The 18,591-nt window shown below is 48.6% G+C and overlaps 1 protein-coding gene across 1 annotated transcript in view; it reads right to left on the bottom strand.

Annotated features, from left to right (window-relative positions):
• The window catches only part of LOC137623434 (ATP-dependent RNA helicase TDRD9-like), a 314,903-nt gene extending 297,451 nt beyond the window's left edge, over nt 1–17,452 (bottom strand). Inside the window, exon 1 of the mRNA XM_068354268.1 lies at nt 17,346–17,452. The gene's annotated coding sequence lies outside the window, so the exon portion shown is untranslated. The remainder of the gene's footprint in view (nt 1–17,345) is intronic.
• Nucleotides 17,453–18,591: the final 1,139 nt, after the last annotated feature.

An 18,591-nucleotide genomic window follows, 5' to 3' on the forward strand; every position in this document is an offset into this window, starting at 1 on the left:
AACGAAGGAGACGAATGCCGTTCCTGTGCGCCCAAGATGAAATCAGGGTGAACACTCTGGTGAACACCTGAGGAGCTGTGGAGAGACCGAAACACAGCACCTTGAACTGGTAGATCTTGTTGTCTAGGCAGAATCTCAGGTACTTCCTGGAAGACGGATGGATTGGGATCTGGAAGTACGCGTCCTTTAGATCCAGTGTACACATGAAGTCTTGTGGTCTCACCGCAAGTCTGACCGTGTCTGCTGTCTCCATGCTGAACCGGGTTTGTTTGACAAACCTGTTCAGAGCTGAGAGATTGATGACGGGTCTCCAGCCTCCAGTAGCCTTCTTTACAAGAAAGAGTCGACTGAAGAAGCCTGGGGAGCCGTCCACGACCTCCTGGAGAGCACCCTTCTCGAACATGGTCTCGACTTCGGCCTGAAGGGCCAGCCCCTTTGCCGATCCCATGGCATAGGAGCTCAACGACACTGGATTCGCTGTCAGGGGAGGTTGAGATGACGTGAACGGGACGCGATAACCTTGGCCGATCACTGAGACCGTCCAAGCATCGGCCCCGTGTTGCTGCCACCTGCGGACGCAACGCTGAAGGCATCCCCCCACAGGTGGACACGCAGGGGGACTGCCACCCCTAGGGCTTGCGGCCGCGGCCGCCACCCCTAGGAGTCTTGCCTCCCCTGGAGGACTTACCGCCCCTCTTGACCTTGGCTGGAAAGGGCTGGGGCTTAGACACCACTTTCTTAGCTGCCGGTGCCTGTTTGGGAGCCTTACGAGGCTGTTGCTGCTGTTGTGGCGGGGCTGGAGGCTTATAGGGCCGAGTTGTAAGGGCCCTGTGGAGGAGGGAGTCCGTGCTGGATTTTCTCCACCTCTCAGCCGTTCGCTCCAAGTCTTGAGGCTCAAACAGGCTCTCCCCCAGAAGGGAAGCATGTCGGAGCCTACACACATCTACGGCGGGGACCTTCGGATGGAATCTCTCGGACACAGCATCGCGACGCTTCAACACCGAGTTGGCCCACAGGGTGGTAATCTGGTGCGCCAAAAACTCGATGGAGCGGGTGCCCGAGAGCAAGAAGGTCTCTAGGGCCTTCCTATTGGTCTCCTTGGACAAGTCCTCCGATCGCAATAGGATGCCCAGAGATCCTAGCCAGAAGTCCAGCCACGAAGTGGCCTGCATGGCACACTTAGCGACCTTCTCGTGGTTAAGGATCTCTGCCGCCGAGAACGACACCTGCCGGGCAGAGAGTTTCTCCAGGGGAACTCCCTTCGCCAGCTCCACCACAGAGTGATGGAGAGGAAGAGCGAGGTTGTGCTCACCCAGGATCTCGAAATACCTCCTCTGCTGAAGGCGAGGAGGAGGGATAAGCTTGTTCCCGGCAGTGGAACGACTGGAGGAGGCAAGAAGTGCGAGCTGAGCGTTGGCCCTAGCTCTGGCACTCTTCAGCCCCCGAGACCAGGGCAGAGCTGCACTGGTCTTAGGGGCCTTCCGAACGTCAAACACTTCATCCAGAATCGTGTCTTTGCCTTCACGGGGGGCGATGACTGGATCCGTAAGTCTGTCAAGTGTCCTTATCAGGCTTAGGACCTGCCAGAAGGCATGTTCGGACTCTTGCTGTTCTCCTCCCTGCGGGCTGGCAGCTAAGTCTCCTGCCCCAGGACTCTCTTCCTGGGGTGATACGTGGACATTCCCCTGGGTAGTCGTGGGTTCCTGACGAATCCTTGCAGAGGATTTAGGGACGGTCTTGGAATCCTTGGGTTCCCTCCTGGGAGGGATACAGGATCCCAACAACGAGGTTCGAGGGGCCCCTTCCTCACGAGACGATTCTCCTGCCTGAAGCGAAGTCTCCCCCCCTGGTGCCGAGGGGAAGACTACCGCCCCACTGGACTCACCTGAGGACGGAAAGGCCTCGTCCACGGGAGAAGGAGAGAGTACTCGTGCAGGAGAAGGGACCTTCGAGACCGACCTCTTGGGAACCAACTTCGCCCTAGGGGAAGTCACCACGAAGTCCACTCCTCTCTTTCTCTTCAGCGTAGAAGAGACAGCCGCTGGTTTGTCACCCTGGCCGGCGAGTGCTGGTTTCATAACCCTCACTAACGCCCGTGCCAGCGGACCAAACCAAGTCTGCTGCTCCAAGGACACAGAGTCCGAAATCCTCGCTAAAGAGAAAGGGATCGGGCGATCCTTTGGAGTGGACACGACGGTACCTGCCTGAAAAGAAGGTGGGGAAGAATGCTGTACTGACCTGTCTTCGTCCTGCACTACCAACCTGTGCTTGGATGGAGGTGATCCCGAGTGCCGTCTAGGAGCACGCGTCCCTGCTGCTACCACCGGCTGTGGAATTCGCCGCGAACGATGGTCGCGCGGGAGTGGGGGCGAGCGATCGCGCGGGCGCTCAGGTGGATGATCGCGCGGGCGCACAGGCGAGCGGTCGCGCGGGCGAGTGGGCGCGAGGGTGGGCAGGTAAATGAACACGTGTCCGAGGCAACGAACGCAAGCGTTGGCGCGACGGCGAGGGATCGTGCTGCCGCGTAGGTGAGGAAGATCACTGGCGATGTAGATCCACAGGCGATCGATGACGAGCTGGTGAGTGCAGTCGCTCAAGTTGGCGATGGCGCGATGTGGTATGTCGACGCACTGGTGTGCAATGGTGAGCAGCATGCGCAGGTGAATGACCGCGTAATGGTAAGCGATGGCGAGCAGCATGCGCAGGTAAATGATCGCGTGATAGGGTGCGATGGTGATCAGCATCCGCAGGAGGGCAATCGTTCAGGGTTGTGCGATGAGGAGCAGCATGCGTAAGCGGGCGATCGTTCAGGGTCGTGCGATGGCGAGCAGCATGCGCAGGTGAATGATCGCGTGATGGGGTGCGATGGTGATCAGCATCCGCAGGAGGGCGATCGTTCAGGGTTGTGCGATGAGGAGCAGCATGCTTAAGCGGGCGATCGTGCAGGGTCGTGCGATGGCGAGCAGCATGCGCAGGAGGGCGATCGTGCAATGGCGAGCGATGGCGAGCGGCATGTGCAGGCGGGCGATCGCGCGATGGCGAGCTAGAAACTGGCGAACCATGTTCCTTCAGGAGCGTTGGCGAACGTCGGCGAGTTAGTTGTCGCTGTTGAATATGCGATACTAAGATCGCCTGTGCGCGCTGGCAAGCAGGTGAACGCTGGCGAGGAGGTAATCGCTGGCGCGTAGGTGATCACTGGCGAGCTGGTGATCGCTGGCGAGCTGGTGATCGCTGGCGAGCAGAAGGTCGACGCGTGTCCTGTGAGAGGACAGGTGGTGCGGCGCGTTCACGAGCAGGAACGGGAAGATCGCTGGCGCGTTGGCGAACATGTGTTTCTGACACACGCGCAGCACGATGTTGCGTAGCCACAGGACCAGGCAGATGGTGAGCAGGGAGTTCAGCAGGAACTAAAGGGTGGTCAGAGACCGCAGGGCGATGGTCCTCAAATGAGCGCTGACGCTCGGAAGAGAGCTGACGAGCAGGAGAGCGCTGGCGAGGGGGGCGAACATCAGGAGAGAGCCGACGAGCAGGAGAGTCTTGGCGAGCAGGAGATCGTCGACGAGCAGGAGAGCGCTGGCGAGCAGGAGATCGCTGGCGAACAGGTGAGCGCTGGCGAGCAGGAGAGCGCTGGCGAGCAGGAGAGCGCTTGTGCGCTAGCACTGCTCGCGTAAGGGAAGAATCCCTTAGCCCCGAAGGGACTGTTGCCCGTCGGGTGACGAGTTCTCCAGAAGGCGAAGATCCGGCAGGAGATGGTGAGCGGTCTGCAGAGAGGTTCAAGGAGGGCGGAGCAGTAGGTTGAGGCTGACGAGGAGAGTCCCCCCCGGAGGACGAAGACCCAAAAAGGCGTCTCTTAGTCCCCCTGTAAGGGGAAGGGAGGCCCTTGTGGCGTAGAGGGCGGTGAGCCTTACGGCGGAGCCGGCCTCGGGGGAGATCGTCGGGACCATCGGTCCTCCGAAGGGGAGTCTCCGTCAAAACACTTCCCTCAGAAGGAAGCTGAGCAGCAGTCGAGACCGAAGGACTCACTTGCCCCTTCGAAGGATGTACGGAAGGAGGAGGAGAGCCTTGAGCACCATCACCAGCAACAGCACCTGCAGCGGAAGGCCCAGCCACGTCGGAGGCCTCTGTCACCACGAAGTCGACAATAGACAGAGGGTCTACCTCTGCTACCACCGGCGACTGCTTAACAGCAGCCCCCAACGAGACAAGGTCAATAAGAGCGACCCTGGAGGGCAAGCCCTTAAGCCCCAGGGACGACCAAATCTGTAAAAGATCATCACTGGATAAGGCATTATTAATAACCTCCCCCGGAGGAGGAGGGGGAACCGCCTCGCTATGGGAGGCGACGCCCTCTCCCCCCACCGAAGGTAGGGAAACAGAACAAGGGCCTGCGCTCCCACTCGGACGACTCTCCTTAGGAGGCGGCCGAGGGGGAGCTTCGGAGGAGGTTTGGGCGGCGGAAGAAGAGTCCCGAGAACCTTCCTCCTTCAAGGCTAACCCCGGAGGAGAACGGTCTCTCTTGGACTTCTTCTTACGCCAACGGCCAAACCTCTCCCACTGGGAGGCAGACCACTCCCTGCACTCACAGCACATGTTATCCTGGTCACACCGTCGGCCCCGACATTGAGGGCAGAGGGTGTGTGGATCCGTATTAACGTCCGACATGAAAGTCCCACAAGGACGGCCGGCAACTCCAGGGCATGTACGCATAGTAAAGAAAAAAACTGAAGGTCAACTTCCAACCAACACACACGCTGAAAAGAAAAAGCAGAAAATTAAAGGCTGTCACGAAGGCGATGAGCAGACACGTCTGATCACCGCCGAGCCAAAAGTGAAGTGAAGCAAGTCACCGGTGTGTGGAGGGGGGAGGGGTAGCGAGCTACCCTTCCCCACCCCCCGCTAACTAGCGCGGGGGTAATTAACCCTCGTTAAAAACTATTGGCTCGTCATTTCAGCTGCGCTAAAAGTAATACCCTTTGTAAATAGCGTGGTTTGTATTTCGGTTACGGAACAAATAAGAATTACGCACCAAAATAAACGGAGTAGCAACTCATCCCACAATGGGAAAGAAGCTACCGTAATACGTAGAAATAAAAGGGTGAACGACCTCAAGGAGAGAGAGAGAGAGAGAGACCGTAGTCAAACTAAACTCCCATGTTCCCTATGCTGATAGACCAAGTTCCCCAAAGAGAAGGAGGAACAGCGGAGAAACAGATTAATAAATAAAGTCCAGCGATGACGATTCCCCACGGCGCCCGCCGATGGGAGACCGAAGGACCAAGGGAGAGATTGAGACCCATGAAATGTCACCGTGGGGGCCTGAGACCACACGGAGAAGTTGTCATACAATGAGTGGACTTCCTACACACACACACAGCACAAACACTGAAAAGGAAACTTACTGTATTTCTATACTCAAATATATACATAAACATAAGAATGTTTAGATATATATTAAGGATAAGAAAAGTAAGTAATTAAGTCAGACAAAACATTAATGGCTGCCATGCGAGGACGGGACAGAGACGTCTGCTTATAGTCCAAGCCAAAAGTGAAGTGAAGCAGTTCACCAGTGTGTGAGGGGGGGGAGGGGTAGCTAGCTACCACTCCCCTACCCCCTTGCGGTAAAATTACAGTTTCAACCATTATGGGGAAACTGGAATAAAAATATATTTGTTGCATCAGAAATAGTGTAGTTCCAACGGATTTAACGTTTATTTTGACCGCAAACCATCCGATTTAGAGATTTACTATGTAATCGGAGTTAAAACAACAAGTTTTTCCAGAAAAAACAGTGTTTGTAACTGTGTTTTTATTGTTTTTGTTTCATATTATGTTGTAATGCATTAAGACCCTACTTCATCCCAACAATTATGGGGGACACCAGGTGGGAACCGGGGTTTTGGGTGGGGGGGGGGCGTCAAATGATATTTGCAATAAATGAATACTTATCCTTCCACCACCCCTCCCCCTATACCCCTACCTAGCCCTACCCCCCCCCCCCCCGGCGACCCCCCCCCTAAGGCCACAGTGCTTTTCAGGGCACTACCGAACCTAATAAACCCACCTAACCTAGCCTAGGGGCCCTGTACCCCTACCTAGGCCTACCGGGGGGGCTCTGCCCCTCCTGCAACCCCCCCCCCTTTAGGCCAGTGATTTTCGGGGTACTACCGAACCTAGGGCCCTGTACCCCTACCTAGGCCTAGCCCCTGCGACCCCCCCCCCCCCTTACGGCCACTACCTAACACATCCATCAAACCAAATCCAAAGTGATGGTACTGCTGTATACATCGTTATACTATCACCATTATAATATACTCTATAAATTGATGAAGCTTACCTTAAACTGTTGGTTCATAAAGATGTGCTGGTGCTTTGAGGAAAACGTGAATCCGTTGCGAAGGTTCCTTGACATGCAGGACAATTTCTATTTTGTAAAATTAAATTGTCTCCGGCACATATCCACTAGTTTTCAATATTCCCCGAATAAGTTACAACAAATTCATTGTAAGTTAGGAAACAGTCAAGACAAGAAGATGGAATTTCAACTTCTTGTGCAACATGAGATGACGTGCTTGCTATGGCCTCCATGTCTAAGAACGAAATGAAATGTCAGGGTAAGATAATGTATTGTCGCGCTGTGATTGGCCAAACCTGTAAGACGTCATAGTGGATAGGCGCTGTGATTGGCCAAACGTGTAAGACTTCATAGTGGACTAGTTTGTCTGCGGATTATAGTGGTTACAGGGCTCATTTGAGCAAAAACAAGACACAGTCAACAATAACAACAGACTTAGAAAAAATCTGGGAGGAAGACATGAGTAGCGTGAGTTTGATCGTCGATATTTCGACTATTATTGATTTTCACTAAATTATCTCACTCGTATACCACTATTTACATACATTCCTACACATTCTAGTAAAAATAAATTGAATATCACTGATATCTTCATGCGGCCCTCTCCTAGACATTAACCGGTATTTCTATATAATATCATCTGTCGCAAATCCCTAGTTCTTTATATATCGACGATCAAACTCACGCTACTCTTGTCTTCCTCCCAGATTCTTTCTAAGTCTGTTGTTATTGTTGACTGTGTCTTGTTTTTGCTCAAATGAGCCCTGTAACCACTATAATCCGCAGACAAACTAGTCTACTATGAAGTCTTACACGTTTGGCCAATCACAGCGCCTATCCACTATGACGTCATACATGTTTGGCCAATCACAGCGCGACAATACAACAGCGCGACAATACATTATCTTACCCAGGCATTTCATTTCGTTCTTAGACATGGAGGCCATAGCAAGCTCGTCATCTCATGTTGCACAAGAAGTTGAAATTCCATCTTGTCCTGACTGTTTCCTAACTTACAATGAATTTGTTGTAACTTATTCAGGGAATATTGAAAAACTAGTGGATTTGTGCCAGAGACACAATTTAATTTTACAAAATGATATTTTGATTATAAAATAAATTTTTGAATATACTTACCCGGTGAATATATAATAGCTGACGTCTCGGACGGCTCGACAGAAACCAAAAACTCGCGAGCGATCGCCATGAAGGTTGCGGGTGTGACCACCAGCGCCGACTATCGGCCAGATACCGCATATACTTGTCAACATCTCCAGTTCTTCTCATTCCGCTGGGTCTCTATCGGGGAGGAAGGGAGGGCCTTTAATTTATATATTCACCGGGTAAGTATATTCAAAAATTTATTTTATAATCAAAATATCATTTTTAAATATTAAACTTAGCCGGTGAATATATAATAGCTGATTCACACCCATGGTGGTGGGTAGAGACCAGTATTAATACAATAAAGGCGTATATGCTCATGAGTTTTTGACAATTATATCATAACAAAACCCAATTAAATATAGGTACCTGGTAAGGAAGCTGACTCTGACGATTACTCTGCCTTATTAGTCCGCTTTCCTCACGAAGCCCAGCCATCCTCTCAGGATGCTGAAAGACTCCCAGGAGCTGTTATATCCAGGCCGACCACCCATACAACAGGACCTCATCAAAACCCTTAATCTGGGAGCTCTCAAGAAACGACATTTGACCACCCGCCAAATCAAAAAGGATGCAAAAGACTTCTCAGTCTTCCGTACAACCCAAGACAAGATTAAAAACATTTCAAGAGAAGATTAAAAGGATATTGGGATTAAGGGAATGTAGTGGTAGAACCCTCACCCACTACTGCACTCGCTGCAACGAATGGACCCAGTGTGTAGCAGTCCTCATAAAGAGTCTGGACGTCTTCTAAGTAAAATGAAGCGAACACCGACTTGCTCCTCCAAAAGGTCGCGTCCATAATACTTCGCAGAGATCTGTTTTGCTTATAAGCCACGGAAGTTGCTATCGCTCTTACTTCGTGCGTCTTGACCTTAAGTAAACAACGATCTTTTTCACTTAAGAGAGAATGTGCCTCTCGGATTAAAAATCTAATAAAATACGATAAAGCATTTTTAGACATAGGCAATGAGGGCTTCTTAACGGAGCACCATAAGGCCTCAGACCCACCTCGTAAGGATCTGGTACGAGCTAAATAAAACTTAAGAGCTCTAACTGGGCACAGTACTCTTTCAACCTCGTTGCCTACGATCTCTGATAGGCAAGGTATATCAAAAGATTTAGGCCAAGGACGAGAAGGCAGTTCATTTTTGGCCAAGAAACCAAGCTGAAGCGAACATGTGGCTTTATCTGTAGAGAAGCCGATGTTTTTACTAAAGGCATGGATCTCACTGACCCTTTTAGCCGAAGCCAAGCACACCAAAAAAAGCGTCTTGAGGGTGAGATCCTTCAGGGAGGCTGAATGCAATGGCTCAAACCTGTCGGACATTAGGAACCTTAGGACCACGTCTAAGTTCCAACCAGGAGTTGACATACGACGCTCCTTAGAGGTCTCGAAGGACTTAAGGAGATCTTGGAGATCTTTATTATTGGACAGATCCAAGCCTCTATGTCTGAACACAGAAGCCAACATGCTCCTGTAGCCCTTAATAGTGGGAGCAGAGAGGGAGCGAACATTTCTCAGATGCAGGAGAAAGTCTGCAATTTGGGCTACAGAGGTACTGGAAGAGGAAATGGATGATGACTTGCACCAATCTCTAAAGACCTCCCACTTCGACTGGTAGACCTTGATGGTAGATGTTCTCCTAGCCCTCGCGATCGCTCTGGCTGCCTCCTTCGAAAATCCTCGAGCTCTTGAGAGTCTTTCGATAGTCTGAAGGCAGTCAGACGAAGCGCGGGGAGGCTTTGATGAAGACTCCTTACGAGGGGCTGCCGTAAGAGATCCATCCTTAAAGGCAGACTCCTTGGAACGTCTACCAGCCATTGAAGTACCTCTGTGAACCACTCTCTCGCGGGCCAGAGGGGAGCAACCAACGTCAACCTTGTCCCTTCGTGAGAGGCGAACTTCTGCAGTACCCTGTTGATGATCTTGAACGGCGGGAATGCGTACGCGTCCAGGTGAGACCAGTCCAGCAGAAAAGCATCTATGTGGGCCGCCTCTGGATCTGGGACTGGAGAGCAATAGGTCGGGAGCCTTTTGGTCAACGAGGTCGCAAAGAGGTCTATGGTGGGTTGACCCCAAGTCATCCAAAGACTCTTGCACACGTCCTTGTGGAGGGTCCATTCTGTGGGGATCACCTGACCTCTCCGACTGAGACAGTCCGCCAAGACGTTCAATTCCCCCTGGATGAATCTTGTCAACAGTGAGATGCCTCGATCTTTTGACCAGATGAGGAGGTCCCTTGCGATGACGAACAGTGTGTGGGAGTGAGTGCCTCCTTGCTTGGAGATGTACGCCAAGGCTGTGGTGTTGTCCGAATTCACTTCTACCACTTTGTTTCGTAGAAGACTCTCGAAACTCGTCAAGGCCAAGTGAACAGCCAACAGCTCCTTGCAGTTGATGTGCAGGCTCCTCTGATCCGACGTCCAAAGACCCGAACATTCCAGACCGTCCAGAGTCGCTCCCCAACCCAAATCCGACACGTCTGAGAATAACACGTGGTTTGGGTTCTTGACCGCCAGGGACAGACCCTCTCTAAGACTTATGTTGCTGTCCCACCAGTTCAGGCACGTTTTTACTGGCTCGGAGATCGGGATTGAAACAGCTTCCAAAGTCTTGCCCTTGTTCCAATGGGAGTCTAGATGGAACTGGAGAGGGCGAAGGTGAAGTCTCCCTAGTGAGATAAATTGTTCCAGGGATGACAGAGTCCCTAGGAGGCTCATCCAACTTCTCACTGAGCAACGGTCTTTTCTCAGCATGAGGCGGACTTTGAGCAAGGCTTGATCTATCCTGGTGGCAGACGGAAAAGCCCGAAAAGCTAGACTGCGAATCTCCATCCCCAAATAGAGAATCGTCTGGGAGGGATTCAGTTGAGACTTTTCTAAGTTCACTAACAGACCCAACTCCTTTGCAAGATCCAACGTCCATTGAAGGTCCTGCAGACAGCGATGACGGGACGACGCTCTGAGTAGCCAGTCGTCCAGGTATAGGGAGGTTCGAATTCCCGATAAATTTAGAAATTTTGCCACATTCCTCATGAGCCTCGTAAACACAAGAGGAGCAGGGCTGAGGCCGAAGCACAGTGCTCGGAACTGGTACACCACATTCTTGTATACAAACCTTAGATACGGTTGAGAATCCGGGTGTATAGGAATGTGGAAGTACGCATCCTGCAGGTCGAGAGAGACCATCCAGTCTCCCTCTCTGACCGCTGCTAGGACGGACTTCGTGGTCTCCATCGTAAATTTTGTTTTTACAACAAAAACGTTGAGCGCACTGACATCCAGCACTGGCCTCCAACCTCCTGTATGCTTTGGGACTAGGAAGAGACGGTTGTAAAATCCCGGTGATTGAAGGTCCGAGACTTTCACCACCGCTCCCTTCTCTAGCAACTGAGACACCTGCTGATGTAGAGCTTGTCTCCTTGACTCCTCTCGATACCTGGGAGAGAGGTCTAAAGGAACTGTTACTAGAGGAGGTCTGCGTACAAAAGGTATTTTGTACCCCTCCTTGAGCAACAACACAGACTCTCGGTCTGCACCCCTCTTCTCCCAGGCCTGCCAGAAGTTGTTCAGTCTGGCCCCTACCGCTGTCTGAGGACGTGGGCAGTCAGACTCTGCCACGGGAGGACTTGGATCCTCTCCTCTTACTTCTTTTACTGTCGGCACGAGCGCCTCCCCTACTGGGGGCTCTGCCACGAAAGGGCGGGATAAACCTCGTCGCTGGGGTATCGATCTTTGGTCTTACGACATAAGACGATGAAGGAGCAGCCTTGCGAGCAGACGTAGCCATCAGGTCGTGGGTATCCTTCTGCACCAGAGAAGCCGCAATATCCTTGATCAACTGCTGCGGAAACAAGGCAGATGACAACGGGGCAAAGAGAAGCTCCGACCTTTGGCAGGGAGTTACTCCTGCCGAAAGGAACGAGCAAAGAGTCTCCCTCTTCTTCAGGACTCCAGCCGTAAAGATAGCGGCGAGCTCATTAGAGCCATCACGGATGGCTTTGTCCATGCAGGACATAATAAGCACGGAAACATCACGGTCGGCCGACGAGATCTTCCTGCTTAAGGCTCCTAGCGACCAATCTAAGAAGTTAAAACTTCGAAGGCCCTGTAAACCCCTTTGAGGAGATGGTCAAGGTCCGAGGAGGACCAGTAAACTTTAGAGCGTCTCATGGCCAGGCGACGGGGAGAGTCTACGAGGCTTGAGAAGTCTCCCTGGGCAGAGGCAGGAACTCCCAAGCCGAGAACTTCTCCCGTGTCATACCAGACACTCGCTCTAGAAGCCAGTTTAAAAGGAGGGAAAGCAAAGGCTGTCTTCCCCAAACTCCTCCTGGTGATCAACCAGTCGCCTAGCAAACGTAAAGCTCTCTTAGAAGAGCGAGAGAGCACTAGCTTAGTAAACGAAGGCTTCGAAGTAGCTAGGCCTAGCGTAAACTCTGACGGAGGCGAACGAGGAGCAGCAGTTACAAAATGGTCCGGAAAAAGATCCTTAAAAATCAGCATGATTCTTTTAAAGTCCATAGAGGGCTGAGCAGCTTTAGGCTCCTCTCCGTCTGACAAAGTCCCCAAAGGAATATCAGTAGGAGGAGGATCAGCAACTTCCTCATCTGAAGGAACCTCGTCCGACAATTGCCGAGTCTCATGAAAAGGAGAGACCTGCCGCGCCGGCAACGCTTGACAGGCAGTGTCAACAAGCAAAGGAGCAGCAGTAGCAGTAGAGGAAGCGACGTCACGCCGCTGCTGAAAGGACTGAAATCCTTGTGACTGACCAACAACAACAACTGAAGTTGATTGACGCTCGACGTCACGTCGGAACTGCCTTGACTGCATAGACTGAGCAGTCAAAACAACCTTCGACTGCGGTGATTGACGCTCAACGTCAAGTCGAGGCAACTGAGCCGGTCGGCGAACGTCAGGTCGGGGCTGCGGCGGCAGCGGCTGAACGTCAACACGAGACTGCGGCAGCGGCTGAACGTCAACACGAGACTGCGGCAGCGGCTGAAAGTCAACACGAGACTGCAGCGAGGGAGGATCCATGTCACGTGACTGACGTGAAAAACTACTGACATCACGTTTCAAAGTACAAGAAACGTCAGCACTAACGTCAAACGGACGAGTAAAAGCTCGTTTGGGCGGCTGACGGCCAGAGTCTCGTTCAGCGTAACGGCGACTCGAAAGCGAAGGATCATCGTGAACCTGCTCAACGTCATACTCCTCCATAAGGGAGGCAAGCTTAGTCTGCATGTCCTGCAGGACAACCCATTTAGGATCAACGGGAGTCGGAACGGGCCGAGACGACGGTAACGTCTGTGTTGGCAAAACATTGCCTTTACCGCGACCCTCGGACCCCGTGTTACGCTTGCGTTTAAAAGGCGAACAGTCTTCCGACGACTGCAAAGGGTCAGAGCTGTCCCAATGGCTACAGCCAGGACGCTGGACCTGTCCTGAAGGGACTGACTTTCGCTTCAAGGGTCTAGAAACCTTGCGCCAAGGTTTCTTTTGCGAAAAGTCTTCGGATGACGAGGAGAACACAGTCTCACCCGTCTTATGGTAAGGGCGATCTTGACGAGAAACGTCCGATACCAAAGAGGGAACGTCTGTACGTTGGTTAAAGCCTCTCGTCCCCTTAAGTCCTACGACATTACTTCTCCCTGGTGCAGGGGAGCCTGAAAGAGGTCTCGGACTAGGGGAGCGACAAGCACGAACAGACGAACCCTCGGTCGCAACACTAAATACACTTTGCGCGCTTATCACTTTATCACTACGATTTTCTGATTTACCACTCTGACACTTCAATAACTTCACATCTGACATGAGTTGGTTACGGTCCGATGCTAAGGACTCAACTTTTTCGCCTAAAGCTTGAATCGCAAGAAACATATCCCGCATGGACGGTTCATGAGTGCTAGTAGGGGGTTCAGGAACAACTACTACAGGGGAAGGATTAGGTTCAGGGGCATGGGAGGAGGAAAATTCCAACGACCTAGAGGAGCTTCTCCTAACCCTATCTCTCTCCAGCTTACGAGAATATTTATCATATTCAAGCCAGTCGAATTCCGACAAGACCACGCACTCATCACACCGATCTCCTAATTGGCAGGATTTACCCCAGCAATTAGAACAAACGGTATGTGGGTCGAGAGAGGCCTTGGGAAGACGTTTGTTACAATCCCTCGCATTACACTTGCGAAATTTAGGTCCAGGGATAGGAGAAGGGTCAGCCATATTGAACAATCAGAGAAAATCCAAAACAAATCCAAAGTCATCAACAATAAACACTAGCCAAAAAAGGGTTTCAAGAGTTTTAATTGAAGAAAAAACACCCGCCACAGCGAAAGCTCAAAAACAACCAAAATAAAGTACTTCACCAAAAAGGACGAAAACTCAAGGTCATCAGCGAGCGGAATCAACTTGTCGATAAGACCGACAGAGAAGAACTGAAGATGTTGACAAGTATATGCGGTATCTGGCCGATAGTCGGCGCTGGTGGTCACACCCGCAACCTTCATGGCGATCGCTCGCGAGTTTTTGGTTTCTGTCGAGCCGTCCGAGACGTCAGCTATTATATATTCACCGGCTAAGTTTAATATTTAAAAATAAAAATTGTCCTGCATGTCAGGGAACCTTCGCAACGGCTTCACGTTTTCCTCAAAGCAGCAGCACATCTTTATCAACCAACAGGTTAAGGTAAGCTTCATTAATTTATGGAGTATATTATAATGGTGATAGTATAACGATGTATACAGCAGTACCATCACTTTGGATTTGGTTTGATGGATGTGTTAGGTAGTGTCCTTAAGGGGGGGTTGCCCCCCCCGGTAGGGGTACAGGGCCCCTAGGCTAGGTTAGGTGGGTGTATTAGGTTCGGTGGTGCCCTGAAAATCACTGTGGCCTTAAGGGGGATCGAACCGGTAGGCCTAGGTAGGGGTACAGGCCCCCCAGGGTAGGTTAGTTGGTTGTATTAGGTTCGGTAGTGCCCCGAAAAATCACTTTTCTCCACCTCCCCCCACCCAAAAACCCCACTTCCCACTGGGGTCCCCCATAATTGTAGTAGTAGGTTTATGCTTACATTTTGTGAGTAAGAGTTAAGTCTTAGTTTCTTTTTTATTCATTTCCTCATGTTTCTATGCACTGTGCAACAATAATCTGGTTGTTTTTTGCCGTTTTTCGTCATTAATACTTGAAAAACGGGTGCGGCCTTCTCCTAGACATTTACCGAAATACCAAAAAAATCTTGCTTTACTCGGGAAAAATATTAATATAATAGATTTCCCGGTTAAGTTTTAGATTCAACCAAATTGGGAAATGTATTATATTAATATATTTTCCTAGTAAAGCACGTGATAACAAAACACTTCTTCTCAATACATTATTGTCGCTAATGCATACTTACAGAGAAAAAAAATATTTCAGGAATTGAAGGTCTTGACTTTTTCTAAGTTTAGTGTATATCTTTCCATGGGCACGCAAGGTAGCTCTTGTTCGTTTGTATATCTGTTTTCATCTTACTTGGCTCCGCCCCATTGCGTAATGTGACAATATTTACTTGAATGCGCATTTGCTCCTCCCACTAATGTCGCTCCTCCAATCTAAATACTACTGGGTTCTTTTCAAGGGTTATTATTGGACGATTCATTGGTCTCTCAGTCTTGTTTCAAGGATCTGTTTTTCGTGCAATATAACATTGTAAACGATAGTATTTTGTTTTTTTCCCTATTTCATTATGGGAGAAACCCGTGATTGTCGTTTGTTTTCGGTTTTCAAAAGTTCCGGTTTCTATATTTTCATCACACGTCACTTGACTGTCATGGATCCTCCGGTACGGTTGAGTGAAATATGTCGTTATTCCTATTTTGATGTGATAGGCCGATTTCATGGGAATTATAATGGAACTCCTGAAGTAGTGAATCGTTTTCTAAGGGAGCATTCCGTATTACCTTTAAGTGTCCAGTGTGGTAAATGTGATTCGCCTTTACATTTTCGTGAGGATAGACATGTGTGGTATTGTACCAAATCTGAACGTATTCCAGTACTTGATGATTCAGAAGAGGGTCAACCACAACCTTCCACATCTTCATCGTCATCTTCCGTTTAAGGTAAGAAGTGATTTAACAAAATATATATATTCAAATTTACCCCTGGTTAAAGGGGGGGTCGCAGGGGGGGCCAAGCCCCTCCCCCCCGGTAGGGGTACAGGGCCCCTAGGTTAGGTTAGGTGGGTTTGTTAGGTTCTGTGGTGCCCTGAAAATTACTGTGGCCTTAAGGGGGGGGTCGCAGGGGGGGCGAAGCCCCGGTAGGGGTACAGGGCCCCTAGGTTAGGTTAGGTGGGTTTGTTAGGTTCTGTGGTGCCTTGAAAATTACTGTGGCCATAAGGGGGGGTCGCAGGGGGGGCGAAGCCCCCCCGGTAGGGGTACAGGGCCCCTAGGTTAGGTTAGGTGGGTTTGTTAGGTTCTGTGGTGCCCTGAAAATTACTGTGGCCTTAAGGGGGCCTCGGTAGGGGTACAGGGCCCCTAGGTTAGGTTAGGTGGGTTTGTTAGGTTCTGTGGTGCCTTGAAAATTACTTTGGCCATAAGGGGGGATCGCAGGGGGGGCGAAGCCCCCCCCGGTAGGGGTACAGGGCCCCTAGGTTAGGTTAGGTGGGTTTGTTAGGTTCTGTGGTGCCCTGAAAATTACTGTGGCTTTAAGGGGGGGCTGCTGGGGGGCCCTACCCCCCTCCCCCCGGTAGGCCTAGTTAGGGGTATGGGGGAGGGGTACTGGAACATTAATTATTCATTTATTGCAAATATCATTCAATGCCCCAACACCCTCCCCCCCCTTCCCCCACCCAAAACCCCGGTCCCCAAAGGGTGTCCCCCATAATTGGTGGGATGAACTAGGGTATACATAGTAAATCTCTAAATCGGTTGGTTTGCAGTCAAAATAAACGTTAAATTCATTGAAACAACACTATTTCTGATGCAACAAATATATTTTTATTGCATTTTTCCAAATTTGGCTGAAACTAAAAATTTACCGATTTCCCATAATGGTTGAAACTGTAATAATAACCCACTTTCTAACTAGCGCGGGGGTAATACACCCTGGTTAAAATTCTAATGGCTCGTCATTTCAGCTACGCCGAAAGTAAACCCTATGTAAATAGCGTGGTTTGTATTTCGGTTACGGAACAATTTTCATTTGCGACGGGAACGAGTCTCATTTTCGAAGAACGTAATTTTTTCTATAAGAAAAAGTAGTTTTCTTACTAGGTTACATTGCCCTATAATACACTACAATGATACCGCGGAATTTCTTCTATAAGAAAAAATAGTTTTTTCCCTAGGTTACATTGCCCTGTAATACAGTACAATAATACCAAAAAAACATCAAGCTCCTATGTAATGGCATGAGGTAATGGCACTGGGTGGGCCTCTACTGTAATATTACCATTGTTTCTTAAGAAAGTCACACAATTATCCCTATAAATGAAAGGGGCACGCATGCCACGCTAGTGGGTGGGATACCTTACACTAGTAGCCTACATATGAGGTAAAGTCTAAAACGCTAGTACCAAATGCTATCTAAATAAAATAAAAATTCAAGAACTATTTAAATAAGTTAGGTCCAGTGTTTAAGTAATTAAATAACTAATCCTTAAGCAATGTTATCTTGTGTCGATTCCTTGTAGTAGCCTAATTTACGGCAGGGAAGGAAAGCCATGTTTTTCAATATGAGATAGGCATAAACACCATCCCAAAAAGTACAAAAATAAAACATTTTTATGATCTATATTAGAAATAAACACGTCTAAAGATCACTGTACATCTTTTCTTTTATTTTTTACCTTGAATTACTCATCAGTGACGGGAAGACACTATAACAACGAATAACTTTTCCCTTAATAGCTTCTTTTCGAAACTCCAGTCGTTAGTTTACGAAAAGTGAACGGCGCTGAATCATCTGAATGCAGCAGTTGCCAGTTGCGTTATTTTTTCTTATTTTCAGAAAATTTTGATGAGTTATCGCCAATGGTAATGTTAAAATTCTTGCATTAAAATAAATCCCAGACGTCCTTAGGGCGAAACTAGGCAGTCGCCTAGGGTGCAAGAATTAAGGGGGTGCAAGAACTGGGAACTAGATAAATAAATAAATAAATAAATAAATAAACAAATAAATATATATCCAAAGCAATTATGTATATACAGAACAAATATAAATATACAGATCAATTATACATAAATTATATATATATATATATATATATATATATATATATATATATATATATATATATATATATATATATATATATATATATATATATATATATATATATATATATATATATATATATATACAATAAAGAAAAATATACAGAAAGCTACAATGACTTTTTTTCATAGTTCCATATACTGTTCAACTGAAATTAAATATTTTTCTAAAGAATGACGCAGTTTTATACTACATACAAATACAATAAAGCAAGGGTACATTTAGTTTACTTGAACTGAGTAATACTGAATAGACGGAAAACAAAGTAATGTAGTTAAATGTTCGAGTCAGTTGACAAATATTTCTGCACCAATTCTTTAAAAAAAGAATTATTTACTTTTAATAATCTAATAACATTATTTTTAGAATGAATTATGATATGCTTACCATAAAGAATGACGAAGTCTTATGATCTTATCGAGATTACATCATGCAATACGCGTTTTCTTTTTTATTTTATTTATTTATTTTTCTATGCTGCAACCCACATCGAGCAACGTGTATTATACAAGTTACCGTCTACTCCGTCTTACTAAAAGTAAAGTTAGTGTTTCCTCTGAAAGCTACAAAGGCACTTCACTTCTTTTCTTTGGTGAGTCAGACCGTGAGGGGAAATCTTGGAGCACAGACATACTGCACATTCCCCTACATGTCTACGAGTTGAGACTCGAGAGTGAGGCTACTAATAATTAATTAAAGTCTTCAACATTCACGGGTAGACCGTAGAATCGTAGAGCCTGTATATGATTCCACCAAATTCGTGATTCATCACTTACCAGTTACCAGGTAGGCCTAGGCCTAATTTTTGGTCATTGATT

Source organism: Palaemon carinicauda, chromosome 30 (assembly GCF_036898095.1).
Source record: "Palaemon carinicauda isolate YSFRI2023 chromosome 30, ASM3689809v2, whole genome shotgun sequence".
In the NCBI taxonomy this organism is placed as follows: Eukaryota; Metazoa; Arthropoda; class Malacostraca; order Decapoda; family Palaemonidae; genus Palaemon; species Palaemon carinicauda.